This window comes from Ornithodoros turicata, chromosome 8, assembly GCF_037126465.1.
Source record: "Ornithodoros turicata isolate Travis chromosome 8, ASM3712646v1, whole genome shotgun sequence".
NCBI classification, from domain to species: domain Eukaryota; kingdom Metazoa; phylum Arthropoda; class Arachnida; order Ixodida; family Argasidae; genus Ornithodoros; species Ornithodoros turicata.
In genome coordinates, this window is record NC_088208.1 from 39,892,119 (window position 1) to 39,905,882 (window position 13,764).

Sequence of the window (13,764 nt, forward strand, 5' to 3'; positions counted from 1 at the left end):
ATATATAGGTTTTACTTTATACCAGCCCCGTGCCTCTAACCTAGCAGTATATTCAGTGAAACGGTGGGTACGAGCCATCGGGCGTATTCGTCTTTAGTCCCGGAGACCGGGTCATCGCGATTTCACACCGAATGGAGCGTGTCAAAGAGGTACCCACAAATACCGGAACCTTCATTTCTTCTACTTTCCTCGTGGCACCCACAGACACAACACCCACCCGCAGAAAGTAAACGCTAAGGCCAGGACCAGATGCATTGTCACCCCTGTCACCCCTCCTGCCTCCCACACGCAAAAAAAAAGAAAAAAAAAAGAACACAGGGGTGCGCGGTGATTTAAAGTAAACTATTATCCCTCCATATAAATAATATGCACCCGAGGGGAGTCGTTCTGGGGGTCGCCAGCGCCATATTGTCCCCATCAAGACCCGCTCCTCCGGTTCTTCCCCATTGTTACGTTTTTGTCTCGGTGCATAGAGGACGCTGCGTGCGGGAGAAGGGAAAAAAAAGGGGGGCAGTAGACAGCGCTCTCTAGCAGCGGTTAGTCGAACAATGTTTGCTTTGGAGAGTGTGTGCGCACACGTTCTGTTGATTTTAACGCAGAAGAGATTTCCAAAGTGGTGTGCAGTCGTGGTGGTGGTGGGGGGGGGGGGGGGGGAGTCGATGAATTTTTCATCGAGAGATGGTGGGGTGAACTGGGGGAGGAGGGGGGGTTTCAAAATGTAATGTGGCCTCAAAGCTCTCGTGTGACGGGAGTTCTCTCTGTTGTTAGGTGGGGAAGGAGGGGGGATCGGTTTACGCAACTCCCTTCTCTCTCTGCCTGCAATTGTCGTTTTAGTAAGCGAGGTTGGATTAAGTTTGTGCCGGTGCGCGTGCCGCGTGGTATATCTGATATCTGGTATCTAGCGTATCGCATTACCGCAGGGTGGACGGTGACGGGTAGCTGGTGTTGACAGCACCTATTATGATAGGCGAAGTACTTAGCCGGTATCTGGTTTCCGTTCGACAGGCAAGACTCTTTGCCAGTTCGTGTTCCCTCCTCCGTAAGGAGTGTCGATAACCATGGGTTGTCCCGTGCTCTGCCCTGAAGGTGAATTTCGCTTTGTGGTCAATCTTAACGTTTACTCAACAGAGATCCGAATCGTCGTAATGTGATATCGGGATCTTGACCACCGATAAGCACTCTTCTGTGTCGCACACCCACCTGCATGATAAAGCCTTTATTCGCCGACGGTAGCTTCTTTCTCCGAACTCTGCGGGCGTCGCGTTGGCTGAGTGTCGTTACCGATGTGTTATCACCGATGTCGTTATCGCGTTATTGGGAGTGGCCAGCTAAGTGAGGATGCGTTTGCAAACTTCGTGCGCGGTGAACTGCTTAGTAATGCCGCCAGAGCCTCGCAAACGACACGCAGAGACGGCAATTACATCCGACACGTACTAACAGAGAATAAAAATATTCAGATACCTCCTACTTTCTGCCCAACAACAGTGACAGAAACGAAGCCGCCACCATCCTACGCATTTTTTCACGCCGCAGACGCATTTGCAGCGCACGTTCTCCGCGCCCGGCCGTGAACCTGATGCAAAGCAGCCCAATCACTGCAATTTCCTTTCCCACTCGAAGCACTATATACTCAATGAGAACACGACAGGAAAGAGAGACAAAAGTTGCCCCATAGCCCTCAGCGTAACCAAGAACACTTCTCTTTTCTTTCTTTCTTTGCTTTTTCAACCAATAATCAAACCAGAGAAGCCATTAATCCGCTTTCCTGTACGCGGACCTTATCTCTTACACCCACCTATATAACTCTAGATCCACCCATGTTGGCGAATTACTCCGCGGGCTTCCCTCCGAAGCGTCTGCATCAGCATAATCCATTCCGAGACTTTCTCTCCTCCATCACTTTACCTTTCCTTCTTTTTTGGTTACGGCTTTTCTTTCGAACAACAACAGCGTGAAAGAGCGATCCGTCGTGCACAGCGCATTCCAGTGTCCGTCTGGCAACATATCACCGGGCAGGCCTGTTTATGCCGTCTGCTAGAAAATATGCGGCATCTCTCTCTTCTGTCGTGACCCGCTCAAGTGCACGATCACAGAGGTCAAGACTTTCGGCCCCTGTTGATACCTGCGCATTACCTTTCAAGCGTGACAGTACAAGAAAAGAGAAAAAGAAACGCGGCGGAATTACAAAAAGGGACCCAAGTATCACCGCCGATAGACTCCAGTAAGAAATAGTAAAAAGAGAAACCTCCTTTCCCAGTATCTTACGCGCGCGAGCCTAAGCGATACCGTGCACGAGAACATCGACCAATGGCGCAACGATGTGAGGGAACTATTTCTAGCGTGCCTCATCACTCATTCTTCTTTCTACTTTCTTTTATGCACTCCCTCTCTTTCTCTATGCGTCCATACACTTTCATTCGGCGGTTTTGGTTAGTTAGTACGATCGCGATGTTATCTGCGACGAAAAATCGTTGAAACCTGACATCGACCAGCCACCTGGATGGCAATTTTTCCGAGCCCTCCACTCGACCACTATCTTGAGGATCGAAACGCTGTCTTTCACTTTCTGCGTACAGGGGGCAGCAGTGTCATCCATTTCAGTTTTGCTCCCCTCTCCGCTGTACGGCGCTCCCATCGTTGTGCGTCTGCTTTAGAAACGGAGGGTGTTTCTGCTCGGTATTTTGTTGCCTTTTCCAAAACGATTATCTTGCACGATAAACAACATTTTCGCGCTCTCTTTGCCTTTATTTATTTTCTTGCCCTCGGCTTTTCATAAAGCGTCCCCCGTGCCCCCGGAGACCGGTTGTCTTGCTCAATGTGTATCGGTCCTTATCTTGTTTCGAGTTCTGCGGCGTGGCTTATCGATTCTGGTTTCGTTTCCATCTCGGTGTCAATTACGTTGGAACCGGTGTTTTACAAGCAAAGCGGGTTGCCGTAGATAAGATAGAAACTGTAATAAAAGCGGAGCATGTTGTTTCTTCAGAGACTTTTTTTTTTTTTTTTTTTTGTGGTTGCGATGGGGTTCTTGTTCACCAGATGCCGTTGCTTCGTCTTGTGTCGCGCGTACGTGTGTGTGTGTCTGCATGAGAAAACATGTAGGAAGGGATGTGAAGGGAGTGAGTACGTGTATACGGTTCGTAGAACGCGGCCCCTTGGTAAGTCGTCGCTAAGCCGTTGCCAGCGTAGCGTAGTAGCAAGCGCAATCGACCAGCTTTTGAGAGGTACGTGGCTGCTGTCTGGCATTTTCGACAACTCCCACATTTCAGTCTTTCACGGGGTTCTCGTGCGTGTCAATGCGGAGATTTTAAGAGACAACGGCAATTTTAAGGCAATTAAAAAAACGGCAACGTGAAAGCGTTAACCTGGAAGGAGTTTAAATGTAATGTACTCTATGGATTGTATTGTTATTTATACACACCTTCTTTCGTTCCCGAACGCCGCGGGTTAATCAACGGTTCAAAGCGGCGTGCTTTCAAGGAGCACTTTGTAGAAAATCTTTTCGGCCAACTTTTGCCCCGTACTCCGAATAATTTTATCGAATTTTAATTGAAAGAAATTTAGTTTATTGGAATGAGCTCTGAAGCGTGCCAAGCCACGTTTTCTTGCAGAAACAAGAAGCACATTTGCGGATTTACACAAATCCACCCGAAAACACGCTACCCAGTTCTTTGGTAGCAGCCGGCAAAAATGTTTCGAGCAACCATTTTAGCAAATTTTTTTCCAGCTGTTACAAGGTGGCATCTTTTGCGGCGGATTCGTGCAAATGCGCAATGCATGCTTCCCTACTTCCTGACTCCTGCAAGAAATCATTATTTTACTTTTGCAAAACTTCTGGTGTTCAAATCAATGAGTTAATTTTTAATTGAAAAAATAACGAAATTACTCGTAGGAGGGCCTTCGTGGCAAAAGTTCCCCATATTTTTCGCGCAAGTACATTTTTTAGACCTTTGTGAGACGTTAGGTGGAACACCTTGCGTGGTACATATACTATAATTCTATATAGTGTATGTCACTGTTTACTTGTATACCTACCAAAATATAATGAAGTCCGTGCACACCCAGTCCATCGCACCGCCATGGACTGCCCAGTACACCTTGCAGCTGTCTTGAAGCCTTCACTCAAAGTCTCTTCGTAGTATTAGTTAGTTCGCAACGTGGATTATGAAGTTGCGAGGGGCGTTGTGGCCCGGAAATTGAAGCCACCCGTCGAGGAGGGAATCGGGCAGAAAACAGTTGCGCCTGGCGTCCACACTGATGACCAGTGGCTCCCCGCGGCGCAAAATCCTTACATTCTCCGAGCCTCTTGTCGCGCGACATTACATGGACGAAAAGACAAACAAATTCGCCGGACGTTTGTAACGGTAAACGACGGTTTGCCTCTTATACGGATCTTGAGAAAAGCGTACAGTGTATTAACGGTGGTCCGCTTATTTCTTTCTTTCTTCATAATGAAGGTGCCTGAGCAATGGGCGGAAGACAGAGAAAACGCAACACGTAGCCGTTCAATAGCGTTTGAGCGTTTCGTGTTGTTGTGTTTTCTCTATCGTCTGACCATTGCTCATGCAGCTTCATTATGGTGTTAGCCTGTATTGTATGCAATTTTATCTTTCTTTCTTCCTTATTCTTTTTCTTTTTTCTGCCTTTATTATTATTATTTATTTATTTATTTTTGGGGGGGCAGTAAAAAATCCACATCCACTCGGGTCGATTGTCGAATTTATTCTCTGAAATTCGATTTTCCCTTCTTCTCTTTTCTCCTTTTCGTTTTTTTTTTCCTTCTCTACCGCACAAAAAATAGGGTATTTTAGTGCATCGTACGCTATCGCCTTTACGTAAGAGATAACGTGGTGATTCTGCGCACTGCGCGAAGCTCTCTGTATCTTTTGCGCGTGCGCAGAACTATACCAACGCTATTATCCCTCACCTATATGCACAGTCGATAGCGTACCATGCACTAAAACTCACTAATAACAAAATGTGCCCCCTGAGGGTATATATAGGATTTACTTCTCACTTCCGGCATATCGCCGTCAAAAACGTTTCACGCAGAACACGCGGTTAAATTGGTTTCGAAAGTGATCCATGTTTTCTTTTATCTACCTCTCTATCTATATACATTGGTTTTGAAATTAAATCAATGCGCGTTCGGACTGAGCGGGCATGATATGGCACGTTAGGCATTGACGGGCCAGAGCTGGACATGACGTTTCTTCTATAGAAGACGTGTATTACGCCAAATTTTAATTTTGCACATTTTTCCCTCCGGCGAAGACCATATGGGAAAGCACCAAGAAGCCTCGGAGCCAGGTGGCAAAGCAAGCCTGCGTGCAGTCGCTTTCCAATTTATGTACATAGATATGCATGTCTCACTGTTATTGGTGCGCGTGGTCACACAGACAGCAAGATCACAGTACATCTGTGTATAAGTTTGCACAAGCAAATAGGTTTTGTACATTATGCATTCGTATGCTCCTGCATGTTTTTTGTTTTTTTCTTATTGATCAGTGTACATAAACCATGCTGTACACATTGTTCATATACTGTGCGCTGTTCTTCAACGTGAGTTCTGTAACATGAATACATATGTCTTCGTAAGTATGTTGGGGCTATTCCGGAGGGGATCATGCTTGCATCATGGGCCGGCTTCATGAGGAACTGTAACGCCATTTGTCAGAGAGCGCATCATGAGAACCAAGGTCAAACTGGTATATAGACAAGACGAGACAAGTCGGAACAACGGGATTAACATTTCGCCCGTGGCGGTTATCGCATCGAGTCGGCCACTGAAGCCACGTCAGTTGCCGTCAGCGCCGCGGTGCGGTCATACCGGTGGCAAAACAAGTTGTTCTTAACTTAATTCGATCCTGCGTTAACGGTCGTAATCCGCGTAATAAAGTATACGAGAGAGCTGAAGGGGCCTCGGAGGGAATGCTCGTTAAATGACGTGCATCTCTCGCTAATCCGATTATTGCACGAGAAATGCACCCCTTCTGGGAGGGGCGTTATCGAATTTGTCTTTTGGATGCCATTCAAAGGGAATGGCTTCCCTCGGCTTTCGAAGTATCAAGCGAAATTTCACGTGTATCTATCCCTGTATAGATCTCTCTGTGGTTCCCGTTGAGCATCAATGAACATGCAATGTGCTTTTGTAGCATGTCCAACTTGTGAGTACAGTCAAACTCCTTTACAACGAAACTCAGAGGACAGCAAAAAAAATTTGCAGTAAAGGTATTTTCGTTAAAAAGGATGTCCATTATTGGACCTATAGGGCTCCAGCGGGACCGCAAAAAAATTTGCCGTAGTGGTATTTTCGTTAAAAAGGTGTTCGCTATAAAGGAGTTTGACTGTATAGACACATATCTTGTGTGTGTGCTCCATATAGAAGTCGGCATTGGTTACGCTACAAGATGTGGACATATTTAGACCGACAAACACGGATGAACGTCAGAAACCATAATTGTTGCTCAGCACTCTCAGCTCACTGTAGCTCAACACTCTCAGCAGCTCAGCAGTCTTCATCATCGACAAAAATAACTCATGGAGTGGGATCGCACTGACTCTGCCCCCATAGCTCGCCTGCCGTCGTGGTGTGGCGTCCCACAGCGGTACTAACGGGAACCACAGTATGCCATCCCCACTACTATATACATATACCTAATCGCTCACTTCAGCGGAGTTAATTTCGTGAGTGCCGTCGTATTTGTTGTTTTACTTCTTTGTCATCGTCCATTCTCTGAATTTGAGAAGCAGGTGCGCATTCATTTTCACGTCTCCCTGCCGCTGGGGCTGTTAGTAGTTGCTCGGAGCCAAAGCAAAGTTTAGCTCACTGTAATTTTTTATAGCGCCACCTACCCTACATAACACGCTGCGTGTACAAGGTAATGCGTGTTCATTACACGCTCTAACCTGAGCGCTATTGCATTTGGCAAAATGTCCTAAAATGTTGTTATCCAGTTTGTAAGATAGGAGAGAAACTGATGTTCTGAGGCTGGAACAAACATAGAAGGGACAGATACAAACAAAGCCTCAAATTGACTAAGATAGCAATACAAGATACAGTATTTTTGCAACGTGATGTTCGTCGAGCATTGTGTCTTGTCTCACCCTTCAGTAGGTAAAGGGTGTGGGTGTAAGGGGGACTGCCTCCGCAGGCGGGCGTGATGACACTTGCACTGACACTTCTGCACTTGCCCTGGTATATACGCATGGAAATCTTCTTTTTCATGGAGTTGTTGTCTAGTATGTAAGCCTGAGTTGGAATAGCTGCAAAGAATGTGCGCCACTTCCACCCCATTGACCTCAGTCCAAAGTACAGCACAATGTATATAAATATAATAAAAAAAACAGCATTTACCCGCGAGCTCATTGGAGAGCGGCGTCATACCCAACCCTGGCGATCTTACTTCCCCTCTAATCGCTTCCCTAATCTCTCCTCGCTTTTCCCTAAACCGCTTCCACAGAAGCGAGTATATCATATATGCCGGTCTTTCGGGGCATATACCCACATAATCAAAGTAGTTTCCCCGTCTAGATAATAGCGGCGGATGACGTGAAGCGCTGCCAATTACCGAGCTCCTCTCACAATGGCCAATCAGCCCTTGGAACATTTTCTCGTCCATTGAATTGGCCGCACGTTAGACACTCATGCAGTTTGAGCCACAGCAGTTATATGTCTGGATGTCTAGAGGTGGCGAACAAAAGGAGTCCTCCCTTGTGCCGTTTATTTATTTATTTATTTATTTATTTGTATTTCTTTATGCTACTAGATCACGTGACTTTTGTTTTAGAAAGAGCCTTCGTGTTCTCGGAGACGGTATGGGAATGATAATTCCTGGCTTTACGTCGTGAGACAACTGTGATCATGAGTGGCGCCACATAGTGGTTGGTTCGTGGATTAATTTTTCCCATCCGAGAGTTCTTCAATGCGCACCGAAATCTCAGCACACTGTACTTACCGCCTTCGGGAGCCGAGGAAACTAAAGGCCTGCTCCGACGTATATAGCGCTACAAAACAGCGCTATAATTTAGCGGAAGTTCTGTGGTCGTTTCCGGTCTCTCTCATCATGGCGACTCTGTAGTTCGATGGCTTTCTTAACGAACAAGTTCGATCGACTGACTGAACGAAAAATTGCCAGACATTTTGGATGACAGACTCGCCGGTTCCAATGCGGTCGTCGTGCCGTGAAATGCGGAAGCGAAACAACTCCACGACGTCATCGCTGAAGGGCCTCCTCATTGGCCAACACGAATGTATAGCGCTAATATTAGCGCTGAAAAAGACTGGGAGGTACGCGAGTTCGAATCCCGGTGCCGGCTGTGCTGTCTGCGGTTTTTCCTGGGTTTCCCTCAGACGCTTTCAGACATGTCGGCACAGTTCCCTTAGAAGTAGGCCCAGGACGCACATTCCTCCAGGGCGTCTGTCGTGACGTTGCCCACCTTTGTGAGGCCGACAAAGTGCGAGCCCTTTCACCACCATCACCACCACCACCGCTGAAAAAGTTGACACGAGCTCGACTCCGACAAGCGCTAATTTTTAGCGGTTTGGAGCACTGCGAGGAGGAAAATATCGCGCTTTCTAGCGCTATAAAGCAAATCACTATATGTCGGAACAGGCCTTTACACAGTCTCACCAAGTTGCTGAAGGGATTGGGTGCCCTTGGTGTCGGATGCCTTTGCGGACACGCCACTAACTGATCCACCACGGCCATCATCTAAGCGGTAGCGTCTCATTACGGCCAAAGTTTCATTACGTCAATAATTTTTTAATCCCCAAGCGTATCATTACACTTCGGCAAAAAAAAAAAAAAAAAAGCATCCACCGTGTTCGCAGTCACTGTGTTGTAGGCTTCCCAAAGTGTCCCCGAGGCGGTTGTGCTCCCCATGGCTTGTGTCACAATGGTGTGTATGCACACAGTACTATGTGGCAGTGCTTCATGCATCTCTGGTGAAAAACGTTTTGATTTCTCCATACTGTGTCATTGGATATACATATGTAACTGTTACATATATTTGCCCCCAGTCTTCAAGCAACACGCTACTCATTCGTTCTGTGAGCAAACTGTTGTTGATCATAATGGCAGGGCTGCTGCACAGGAGTAATTGTACGAATATCCTGCAGTATTCTGCTAGACCCCTCTTCAGCTCAGCAATGGCCACATTGGTTCCTTCATAGTTTTTGGCCGTCATAGGTTTTGGCTTCATTTTGGCCGCAATGAGACCCGTAACAGACATTATTTACCTTCATAAGACTTTCGCTCGTGATGGGACTTTGGACCGTAATGAGATAGAATCATCTAAGCATGGAGTAATTTTGGCAACCTATATATAGGGAGTGACTTTTTCGGGTTAAATGCCTTTCTCATATTCGGGGGGTAAAAATCGGGCGCTATTTTTATATCTGTAATTCGGGGAGAAATCGGGTGTTTTTGTTTCTCCTCTTGTCCATTAAGTCCTTTCCTAATCTCCCTTTTTTTTTTTTTTTTGCGGAAGATCGTGACCTTCCAGCGGTAATCCCCGAAGGCATAGACAGTGTTGACACACATGGGTGTATTGCTGGGAACGTAAGTGACCCATTCTTACATGTGTTAACACATGGCGACCTTTGCTCGTCTTCAGTGGAAACGTCACTTGAGGATTTCATAGTCACTGGTATTCGGGAAAAAATCGGGTTTAACCTGAATTGGTCGGAGGTCAGTTCGAGGGAATAATCGGGCGGAACCTGGTTTAACCCGAAAAAGTCACTCCCTACCTATATATGGACCGTGCAACAGCAATAGGGGGTGACTTGCTTCGTCGAGACAGCGCCACTAACGGAAATCTTGATGTTATTCGACGTGACACGCCGCCGCCCGATCCATGCATTCTCAAGTAGAACTGCACGTCTGCGCTGCCGATCGTCGTAATTACACGGGCTGTAATGTCGAGCATAAACGCATTATGCAAGCGTGCTGGTGTAAACCTGACATAGCCAAGATGATCACAAGCGCACAACATCTTGTCCCAATATTGGCCCAATATTGCCATTATTGGACCAAGATGTTGTGCTGCTAGGGATAGATATGATAGTGTATATACTAAGAAGATGTAGTTGTGCTGCAGCATCTCGCCTCTGTCTATGTCAAAACCTGCAAGTGAAATAGAGAGAGGATGGTTATTACATCAACGACTTAATTCGTATATCTCACAAAATCCTAGCTTGCTAACAAATGCTCGAGGCCCTTTCCCCCCTGCATTTATGTCATTGTGGCATAGTGTTTTTTTTTTTTTTTTTTGGCTAAGTCTCGTATTCCTTTCGTCATTTCGTTACATTCCTACTTTCCCGATGCGGTTAAAAAAAGCTCAACGAATATCTCGTAGATGAACGCGCAGATGGACTATTCCAAAAAGCTGCGTCACGCTTTCTGGACCATACTCTGTGCCATTCTTACCATGGGCTTCCATGAACCATACCTCGGTGTAGGGCGCACGCGCCACATATTTTAGACGGATTGAGATTATTGTGCAGATTCGACGAGGCGTACTGCGTCCATTATGCGGTTCGTGAATTTGCATCACGCGCTCGGTTGACCTCCCCGGAATAATTCACCCATGTGGTCTGGAGAGGTGGTCCAATATGGACTCCCTTCTTTTTAGCCTTCCTTCATGTGTGACGTGTTTATAATGCGGACTCGGTTTTTATATGTGTGTGTGTGAACGGTTTTTGGAAGCTTTCTCGTACATGGAGATAACGACGTGTGCGTAGATTGTCTTAACATCCTGTACGTGCTCTTGAAGACAGAAAGAGAGGCAGAAGAAAAAAAAAACTTGGGGAGGGAAAGAGAATGATTTGTAGGGAAGGATTAGATGATAGGAAGGATTAGATAACGAACGATTCGATGCTATCTTCCACCGTCCAAATTGAGAAACCTACATGATAGGTACCATCATCCCTGCTGCAAAGAGAGGAGGTGTGCGCTAGAGATAGCGTATATATATAGTTCGGTAAAATAACGACAACGCTATAGATAAACTTGGTATCTAATCATACAGTATTCGCGCGTTTTCGCTGCTTGCAGTTTCTGTGCGTGAGTTATGTCTGAGCGTGTCTTGTCACCTTGTCATGTGGTCAGCGAGCCTAGCAGATTCTAGTGGCAGCGGTGCCGTATTAGAATTGTCTGGTATATGAACTGCACCACCACGCGTTTGCGGCGGCGGTCGACGCCAGTGAACCTGGCGGCGACAAGGCGCAATCAGTCGACGTCAGTCTACTCTCAGCTCTGTATACGGAACCGTAGACGATGTGGGAGGTCAACATAAATAGTAAATATGTTGACTTTTGCGGGGCACCATATATGCTTGTCTGGATGTCTCCCCTGGGTTTTCTTCACACGGTGTCATGCAAATATCGGCACAGTTCCCTGTGAAGCCGAACGAAATCAATATGTTGCTTTTTATATGTTATAATGTACTTATTTATTAGAAGAAAAAAACTGCTTCAGCTGCTCCGGAAATCAGCCAGATAGTAAAGCCTTCGAATGTGGCGGTGACGCGTCACGGAAACAGTCACCGTGGCTCGTAGACCTTATAGTGTACTTGAATTGTTTCCTTTATGTTAAATGGGTTGTGACACTTATCTATTTTGTGGTTCATTATATCATGCACGCATTGTTGTTATCGCGGTATCCCTTGTTCTTTAGGCATTTATTTTGCAAACACTATACCACTTAGTTAACTCATAGAAACGTAGTTTTTGATGCGCTTTATAGCTTTTTTTAGCTGGATAAAAAGAAAGAAAATGACAAATTGATCGACTCCAACAATTTGCGGGGAAGAAAAGCGAACGCGGTGAAAGAGAGAGGGGAAAAAAAATAGGCACCGAAAACATAACCGACAAGACACTGATACACTGGGGAACTTTCTTCATCCGAGGGATTTCCCCCTTTGACTTCGCTGGGACTACATCGCGTACTCAATGGGCAGACGTCAGCTGCACGTGACATACACGATCATGTGATCAATAGTCAGAGAGAGAGAGGGAAACCCCGATTTATATTCACTTCCGACCGACTCAGCCGGCGGCACGCGCTGTCCCCGTTCGAAGCGCCGCGTATCGGCAGCAGTCGACGCAGTGAGCAGACGACAATTGTATGCTCCCGTTCTTTCTGCCAAAACGACGGGGAAACGGTCTTTTTTTCTTTTCTTTTCTTTTTTTAATGTGGGTGGATTGTTCAGAGAAGAAGCGATGAAGCATGCACTATAGTGGAACACGTGCAGAAGTATTTGTTATCAACCAGTTATGTAGGAGAAAGGATGGTCATAGCGACATGGTGGATGGGCTGACTTGCAGGGATGCAGCTTTCGCTTGCTCGATAACTTTTAATAAAGCTCAATAAACTGAAAAGGTTTTGTGCCTGCTATGAAAGCGGAGTTCAAGCGCTTCACCAAACGTACACTATTCTACTCTGAACAAATTCGTGCGCTCTCACATGTCACGTGACACTTTGCTTGTTAGTACCCGTCGTCTGCTATATAAATATTCGAGGTTTGAGCGAACTTTTCGTATGTGGGTCCTACGCGTTGTCTACGTGGCGTCTGATTCCACGCTTTGGGTTCCAAGAAAAAAGGAGAAAAGAGCAAGAGGAATAAAACGCGTTTTCTTTCTTCTTTCTTTCTTTTTTTTTCTCCCTCTCTCTCTCTCTTTTTTAGAGTCCACGTCCAGTTTCGTTGTGACATCATTGTTAATGCATAAGATCGCATTTGGACACGATAAAGAAAGGACCTTATGCATGCCTACCAATATAATAATACTTTGCTTTAATATAATAATACCTTAATATACTTTAATAATAATACCTTAATATATTAATACTCAATATAATAATTTCACCACATTGCCGCTAGCAATGGGGTTAGGGTATCGCGCCTAGCCATAAAACTCCCCAAATAAAGTTCTTGTTTGTCCATGGAAGGCACATCAGACAACGAAAAGGTATTGGGAACGTTCTCCTGACACAAAGCGAAAACTGACAACGACGAAAGATGAAAGTCACTGAAAAGACTAGCCAGCTGTAGGACTCGAACCCGCATCTTCTGGATTACCGGTCCAGGGCTCTACCAATTGAGCTAAGCTAACACTTTTCTTTTTTTTTTTTTCAAGAACGGTTTATTTCACACTGTTACAGTTCTAAGCTAACACACCTACCCAGCGACTTCCAAGGGTGCGTCATCTGAAGGGTCAAACCAGCCACTCTCTCTCACTCATTGAACACGAGAGATTTGATGTTCTGAGGCTGGAACAACATAGAAAGGACAAATACATACAACGACGATTCGCAAAAAAAAAACGAAAAAAAAAACGATCAGGCACATGACACAGGAGAAAAAGTATTCTGGGCCATCTCCCGGCCTCGGCACAAAAGCTGTTTTTCACATACATTAAAGACACATTAAAGCATAAGGAAAGAATAATTTCGAATTTTAGATGCGAAAACACGCGTTATAATATGATAGACACATATCTGTGATATCACAAAAAATCTGTGTTTTAAAAGATGTTAAAGAGTACAACTCGTTTTTATTCCGGCTCACCGTTGAGAGTGCGAACGATGTCAGATTTGGGTCCTGTTGCGTGAAACAATGCGGTTAGCTTTGCGCAGCGGCGGTGTCGTAGCCAGTGAAGTGCAAACTGAGGCGCGACTATTGCTAGTTGAAAACTTTTCCCAATACCTCGCCTTGACGACGTGAAATACCGTCGGCTTTGGCAATTTTTGGCAGCCTCCTCGGAGG

General features: G+C 45.7%; 1 non-coding gene across 1 annotated transcript; it reads left to right on the forward strand.

Annotated features, from left to right (window-relative positions):
- Positions 1-13,622: 13,622 nt before the first annotated feature.
- LOC135367618 (U4 spliceosomal RNA) lies at positions 13,623-13,764 on the forward strand. Its single transcript, XR_010414496.1, has one exon. It is a non-coding gene; the product is annotated as a U4 spliceosomal RNA (small nuclear RNA).